Genomic DNA, 8738 nt, shown 5'->3' with positions numbered 1-8738 from the left:
CCTGACCCCACCTCTGAGTTGGGGAAAATAATACTTGTCATGTAACCCTCACAGCATTCTCCCAAAGCCATGAGATACTGTGCTGAAAAAAAAGGGGGGGGGATTGTGTTTGGCATTCCAGCCCTGTATTCTGCACAAAGAGGTCTCAATGTGCCTTTCTGGATTTACCCTCCACTATTGTTTCTCAAGGACCCTTGCTGTCAGTCCCAATGGTGGACCACTGTCTATCTATTCTACATAGTGCACAGTTCTACACCTTTCTCAATATCTGCTGTAGTTCCTTCTCTTGCTATGTAATATTTAAGCTCAATCTCAACCCATTTCTTCAGTTTAGCCTCTCTTCCTTCCTCTCAAACCCTATGACTGTTTTCACTTGCCATTTCACTGGCATATGAATGGCTGGCTGCTGTATTTGTGGAATGTATTCAGACAATTTTTTGGTGTCCTTTATCTCTTTTAGTATATTGTGAATACTGGAAGTGCTCAGATAGTCTGCTTCATTGACTAAACAATCTTTACATCAGCTCCTTTAGCCATTCATGTTCGGTTTTAATGATGTCATGACCCTCTGTGAACATGCACATTGTTAAAATTGCCCACCAAATGTGATTAAGGTATATGTATTCAACTATGTGAAGTGGACAGTAGAAAAATCTGTTTGAAATACTTAGCCTAGAGTGTTAAATTCGATCCTAGAAGGCAAAAATCACTTAGCTGTGTCAGGTCCTGAGCTATATTTAAGTTTATTGTTTCATAACAAGTCTGGTCTATTTCAGTGTATTGTTTTCTGTACAAGGTCTCCCTGTAACTATGCATTATAATAGACTGTTGCCAGCATTCTCAAAGTTTCAGAGATGGATTCTTGATTACTTGCTTCCTGCCCCAGGGATTCTTGCTGTTAGAATTGTTATTAAACAAAGCAGCCTCACTGGCATTGTATTCTGAACAAATAATTTGCACCTTCGTAAACTGATTAACGGGATGAGTTTGTTTTGATAATTGATCCTTGACTTGTATTTTAAAGGACAGCAAAATCTTGGAGGACTTCTATATTTGTTACAAATGCTCTTCCTGGAATTTTAAAATAATTTAGAAACTCCAGTAAAAAAAAAAAAAAGAACATAAGAAACAAATGAAGACTGGAGACAATTATTTCAGTTATTCTGGATGTGAATTACCATGGTGACCAGTCCAGGTCTAGGTTTTATATTCTTAAAGTCATCTCACTCCGTCCAACCCAGAGTGAGTGATGAGATCTTTGGCACAAAAGCAATGGCCCATGTGCAGTACAGCACACAGAGCAAACTTTATAATCTCAAGTATTATTACTGTGCACTACTCTGTCCGAAGACCAAATAAGAAACTTTGTTGATTAACTGGGTTAAAAAAATGCTCCATATTGACAACTGTTCTTCATTTCATGCTCCAAGTCAATAATTCTGTCAGTCATGCAGCCTTTGGCAAGTAAGAGGGAACGTTTCTCCCAATAAATCTATTGTAATCATGGGATAATTTGACAGCCATTCTGTTTTCTGGTGTTGAATTAAATTTTGTTTGTTAGATTTTCTTTTCCTTTTCTTTTTTAGGACCTTAGGGGAAATTCATACAAATATCAACAGATGTCAAAGAGTTCCAAATAAAAAAGAGAAGCTACAAGTAAAAGGAAGGATTAGGGTAGTAACTGACAAACTTAGCTCAGGTAGAGAATTTGGGTGATGGGTCATTTTGGTGGTTTAATGAAATCTAGTGTATAGCTGTTATTAGTGAAGAGTGTATTTTTATTATTATTTTTAAAATTTTTAATGTTTATGTATTTTTGAGAGAGAGAGAGTAGTGGAGGGGCAGAGAGAGAGGGAGGCACAGAATCTGAAGCAGGCTCTGGGCTCTGAGCTGTCAGCACAGAGCCTGATGCAGGGCTCGAACTCACAGACCATGAAATCATGACCTGAGCCGAAGTCAGAAGTCTCATAGACTGAGCCAACCAGGCGCCCCCAGTGGATATTTTTAAAAACACATTTTACAGAACATTTTAAAATGGGAGGGAGATTTTTAAAGCTATCAAGAGTTCACAATATGACACTGGCCCTTATATTAAAAAAGACTACTCTTTCTAAAGTGATTCTAGAATTGGAGTTATATTCAACAAACAGTAGGGGAAACCGTGACTACACATAGTTGTCAACAGAATTAAAATGACAAACACTGTGCCTCACAAAATTATTTTTGGTATTTCTTGAGGTAACAGCAAGAGGAAAAGAGTAGATTTTCATTGTATACCATGTAATATTTTTATAAGGGCGAGGAAATGCATGATTATGACATCTTGAACTCTTAAAATTCCCTTAGGAAATAGCCAGAGATGGGTTTTGATAGAAACAAATTCCCATCTTAAACTCTTTATAAGCAGTTTTCTTATTATTCAGGTGGTAGCCCTTTGGGCATTGCTGGGTAAAGCAGAGTGAAAAAGTATTATGTCCTTAACTGGTTAATGAAAAATTGAGATAAACAAAATAGTGGCTTAAATATAAATTTTTCTCCTCACATAATTTGTCTCATTAAAATGCTTTTAATATTCTGTATTCTGATTTTCCTTGAAGGAAATATTGTCCTACAAAATTCCAATGAGACATGCTAAAAATAATGTCTGTGACAGAAATGTTAATTTCCTATCTAAATAATTAAATTTAAAACTATTGCATTTTATATTTCAAAAAAAGATCATTAGATCCTTTCCCTTAAGGGAAAACAGACCAAGAGAGCATAAAAAACTTGCCCAAAGTCACAGGGCTAATGATCAATAGTCAGGGGTTGGGTTGAACCCAAGTTACTATCTCTACTCTAGTTCTTTTTCCATTATGCTGAGCCATCACTGCATATTTATAAGTCTGCCTTCTTTCCTTTCATTGCAAGAGGGAACTCTTGTTGAAGTGTGCATACTAGACATGCAGCATAGTAACCTGATAGACTGTTAGCTGCCACATAGACCAGTAGGCTAGATTTAGGTTGCAAGACAATCTGATTTTTATTTAGTAGATTGTTATTCTATGTAAGTTACAATATTGTGTATGGACTGGAAAATACATGATTAGAATTTTGTTGTTGTTCTAGAGAATCTGAAAACATGACTGGCTTTATATCAAATTATGAAATAAATAAAAGTTTTCTTTTGAACCTTCAGTTTTTCCACTTAGTGTCATTTCTTTTACCTTCTCTTAGTGTCTTTCATCTGGGATCTTCTACCCTATTATTTTCTTTTGATCATGTCACTTTGAAACCTGGATAATATCAATCATTTTTAATTTATTGTGAATTCAAATGAATATGCTACCTCTCCTTAGAGTATTTGTATTTTGACATTTTCATTGTAGAATAAAAGGCCATCTCTCCAATTATAAAAATGAATTCAGGCACTAATTATGAGGTTTAAAAAAAGTTTTCTTAAAGGTAGAAATTTATTCTGTTCCCTTGAAATCATACAACCTATGTAGTTGTCTACTCTATTTCCTCTTCACCTTAAGACATTTTTTTTGGCACTTGCTTCCTAGAACTGTAACAATTGGCCCTTCACCTTGTATCAGAATTTGTAAAAAGAGTTATTAGCATGATGTTTATTAGATTTAAAGTTGTTAACATTTGTTAGTCTCCTCTGTGGAGGGACTATGCTTAATACTGTGAGGAAGAGAAAGATGAGTAGGACATTGGACTATGTAGAATGCTCTGAAAGATCTAGAATGTTCCATGATGTGTCTTGGGGTAAAATGTGGCTTGAACACTACATTTTCTAATTTCCATATCTTCAAAGGTCAAAACATGAGTTTTAGGTCCTTCTCTACCAATTCTGTGTAGCCATTACCAACTCATCAAAGTTTATATGTTATTTGAAACCTATTTGTCATCTCTATTGGCCAGCACAGTGCAGTAGTTCTCGAACTTTTTGGACTCAGGAGCTTTTTATAGTCTTAAAATTTGTTGAAGATCAAAAAGACCTTTTGTTTTTGTGAGCAGTATCAATGTATATACCGTATTAGAAATTCAAGCTAAGAGGGGCGCCTGGGTGGCTCAGTCAGTTAAATGTTTGACTTCATTTCAGGTCATGATCTCACAGTTTGAGCCTGCGTTGGGCTCTGTGCTGACAGCTTGGAGCCTGCAGCCTGCTTTAGATTTTGTGTGTGTGTCTCTCTCCCCCTCCATTGCTCATGCTCTGTCTTTCAAAAAATAAGTAAAGAAACAAAAAAGAAATTAAAGCTAAGAAAGCTGAAAACTTTTATTGATTCATTTAAAAATAACTTTAAGGCCATTACTTTATATAAGTAAAAATAACAAAACATATTTTTATGAAAAAAATACCTACATTTTCCAAAACATGCACATATTTAATGAGAAAAATGGAATTCTTTTACATATTTATAAATATCTTTAATGTCTGGTTTAATAGAAAACATATTTCCTTTTTCATTCAACCTGTTATCTATTGTTTTGATTCAGTAATATAAAGAAAATCTAGTCTTATACACATGTATAGTGAGAAAAGTGGGAAGATTTTAATAGCATTTTCAGATAATTATGAATATTCTTCTTTGATACTACACCAAAACTCAGCAAGTGCTAATAATCTTAAAGATCATTTACAGTGTAGAATCTAAAGCCATGCCAAGAACTTTTGTACCTGTTACATTAAAATCCATTGGTCTATTTTAAACTTAAAATTTACTTTACCCACACATGATTTTATAACATCATTATTGATGATTTAGAAAATAATGGTCTACTATGTTATGCATATCTACCAATGGATGACACATTTTATTGCACAATATCAATAAGGCAGATTCATTAAAGTCATCAGCAATTTATCAGAAAAGTCTTTAAGTATGGGGGATGCTGTCATGATGACAGATGCAAATTTCCAAAGTTCTAAGTTTTGCGTGAAAGCTTAAATTTTACCTTCGGCAAAAAAATACTGTCCAGATAGTTTCCCTGAAGTGACAGAGTCATTTTTTGTCAATTCCAAGACATTGCCTGCCAAATAGGCAAATCTGAATAACCAAAGTTCATTCTTTCAAGTCAAAACTTGTTCTTGAACAATCACATAGAGCTTTTCCTAGAGACAACCATTGTCCTTAAATATGCAGAAAGGATTTAGGTGTGCTTCCCATTTGTCACACAGAATATTGAAAAGATGTGTACTCAAAACTTGATATTAACGAAACTGGCTTTTTATTTATTTTTATATAGTGATTGTGGCAGTGATGAATACAGTGACTACTAATAGAATTTGGTGACACTGCTTTCATTCATTCGAAGGTGTCAGCAGTTTTACCAGCTATTTCTTTTGTGCCATCAGTGCAAATGTCAGTAGAGTTATTTTAAAAAATAATGTGTTAGGATTCCTGGGAAATTAGTTTTGGGTTTATGGGTCCTGAAAGGAAATTGGGGATTCCCTGAGCTCTGGGGCCATATTTTGGCAACTGTTGCTAAAGTGGACAGAACAGTATATTAGCATACAATCTAGTCTGATATTTATTAGCTATTATGATTCTGAGAAAAGAAGTTTGCTTTTCTAGGCCTCAGTTATTTACAAAATGAGAAGTGGAAATCTCTAGTGCTTAAGTGCTATTCTTTTCTGATTTATTTATTTATTTATTTATTTATTTATTTATTTATTTATTTATTTAGTGCGCCTATATTGCCACCCCATGGCAGGGCAGAACAATTCTAAGTCCTGAAAATAGCCATTTGCACATTAATCAAGCTGTGGTTTGTGTCAAGGAAGGAACTAAGAATGTTAAATTTAAATATTTTCTTACTGCTGTGCCATTTGCAGATAGGAATATCATTTCTTTCTGATTTTTCTTTTTAAATTTGAAATAATTTTCAGACTTCTTTTGTGTTATAATTTTTGTATGTTTATATGTTTGTATTATTTTAATTTTTGGGCAAGAAAATCAGGCCCTCTGATTTTCAATCAATTTCAACAATAATAATAGCTACCATTTATTGAGCAATGTATTAGGCACTATGCTAGCTACTTTATGGTAGTTTATTTAACATTCTGAAGCAATCAGCAAAATACTCAGTTCCACAGCATTCCCCCTGAAACTAATGGAAATGAATTACTAATCATGTGCAGAAATAGGACTTACTTTTTGAAACTGTAAAACACAAATCCTTTACAAGTATAATTCTAACATGTAAGAGGTGATATGTTGCAAGACTCTTTTTCTATTTTTTGTGACTTGAATGTTTAGAAATATTTTTGATACATATACAAATATATACATACATATACATATACACACAAACATATAAATGTTCTTTATTAAGCAAAATATCATCAAGATTTTTGCAAGATAGACAGTAGTAAGCAGGTAGTTCAGGTAGATAGAAGTCAAGATCATTATGAAAAACTTTAGAAGTAATTTAAAAAATAGAAATGTGCTTCACTTCTAGTGTATGTAGTTGTGTTCATTGTAGGATATGATCTTTTTTTTTTTTTTTAGTCCCAGAGGAAACTGACATCTGTATTTGATTTAATGAACTTCTGTTTGTCTCTAACCCCATGCAACAGAAAAGACCCTAGTGCATCTATGAACCTACCCAGCTTTTCAACTTTGGTTCCCAGAACTCAAAGCAGGCACTCTGAGAAAGAACTCGTAAGTTTCCACATGTTTTGACAGACGGAGTCACTTAAAGTTTGCTTCTTGTTGAATCTACATTTATCTTTAGATCGATGAAAATAAGTTATTTTATTTTATTATTATTTTAAGCTAATATGGGAATCTTTGCATGATTTGCATGTCATTCAGATCTTAAGTTCTGCTCCCCTGTTTTGTTTTGTTTTGTTTTGTCCTGAATTCTGAATAAAGATTTAGAAGGAACATAATAGCCACAGTAGTATGTCAGCGAATCCAATAGGTATGATTGGATCAAAATCAATCCTGTACAAACACCTGCTATTGAGTTTTACCTTTCTACCTGTAAGGGATAGCTAATGCACTGTTAAAAAGCTGTTTAGTAGGGACATTTGAAAATGTAGTTTTGTGCTGATGCTAAACTTTAATAACTAAGGCTTCTTTTCCATGTTTTTTAAAAGCCTGACAATAATGGTTCAGTAATTACTGAACTAATGTTATCAATTCCAACAGATATCACATTTATTAAACAGAAAATGCTATGTTGCTGTTCATCAGTTAGAAATGTGTGTAATTGAAATATGAAAATGAAGTCTGTTGGAGTATGTGATTCATCATGAATTCTGCAAGCCCTACACTAACTCTCCTTTTCCTAATTAAACTGTCAAATTGAAATCTTATAATTAATGCAACCACATGCCTTACACTAGATTTTTCCATCCGCATGTAAAGCTCAATTCAGCAGAAACTTTGCAGGAGCCTTCTCTAGGACAAATGAAATTCTTTGCTCTTCTGATCTGGAGCAGAAATCCTGCTCCCCTCCCCCAGCCACAGATATTGTGTAGCGGGAGATTTTTGTTCTCTGCATGATTAGGAGTGGAGTAGGCTGACGGGTTTGTCAGGGGAGCTGGTAATCCCTGCTTTGAGTTTTTCCGTGGTGAGGCAAGAGAGAGGAAGTTGAAAGCTAGAATGAGGTCTTCTGTATTCCTTCTGGCATTTTATATTTCTATACCATGACTAGGCTATTTGTTGTTATTGTTAAAATTTGAAGACTGAGGTGAATTTTTTCCTGATTATAGCTTTGAGGGCACCTCGGTTCTGTAACACTTGATGACACAGAGTGATTGACAGGGTAAAAACTATACATATATAATGCATACTCTGGCTGGGATATATATATGTATCCAGTATATATATGTATGTATCCAGTATATCTATTGGATTCTGCTTTGGCAAGGAGGTATCTTGGAGACATTCTTACTTAGAGTGAGCTTATTTTTGCATATCTCTGTGCAATCAATCACTTAGGTGGTATAAGATTTTTATCTGTTGTGTTAACTCTGATCCATTGGTAGTTCCTGCCTGGGCTGTTTGCTTAAGAAGGATTGTGACTTTATCACTGGTTCAGCTGTGCAAAATGGGGCTAGGATCAATTAGTGGTGTCTGATATGTTGAGGTAATGGGTACAGGCAGCAAATTGACTCTCTTTTGAAAAATATGTATTTATTTTTGAGAGGGAGGGGGCACGAGTTGGGGAAGGGCAGAGGGAGAGGGGGACAGAGGATCTGAGGCTGGCTCTTCACTGACAGCAAAGAGCTTGATGCAAGGCTTGAATTCAGGAACCTCAAGATCATGACCTGAGCTGAAGTCAGACACCAGGCCAACTGAGCCACCAAGGCACCCCCAAGTTGACTCTTAATACTCTCTCTGGGATTGTCAGATCCTTAGAGATGTCTTTGTCAATGCCTTTTTTCCTATGTGATATCTCTAGTCTTTATGATTTTTTTTCAGACTCTGTCTCTGGTTAAACTTTTGAGCTTGTCTTAAGTTTTACTAAGAAACAAGTTCTTGTATTAGTTTCTCAGTTTAATAATCAATACATTCTGATCAGCTGGACTATTCTTTTTCTTAGTTTCTACAAAGCAATATTATATTCACTGATCTTGTCTTCTACATAGATGCAGTTCTCTTCATCCTCTGGTTTTTTGGACCTGTAAGCCTAACTACATTTTAGGAATATCTAGTTCTCATTTTGGTCAATTAATGTACACAATTATAGTCAGTTTACTTATCTAAATATAGCTAGGTAGTATGTCACTTGTACTT

Source organism: Lynx rufus, unplaced genomic scaffold (genome assembly GCF_022079265.1).
Source record: "Lynx rufus isolate CCGP_SWC_20201006 ecotype Redwood Valley unplaced genomic scaffold, mLynRuf1.p SCAF_1, whole genome shotgun sequence".
Classification (NCBI taxonomy): Eukaryota; Metazoa; Chordata; class Mammalia; order Carnivora; family Felidae; genus Lynx; species Lynx rufus.
The sequence above is the reverse complement of the archived record's forward strand: the minus strand, read 5'-3'. Positions refer to the sequence as shown.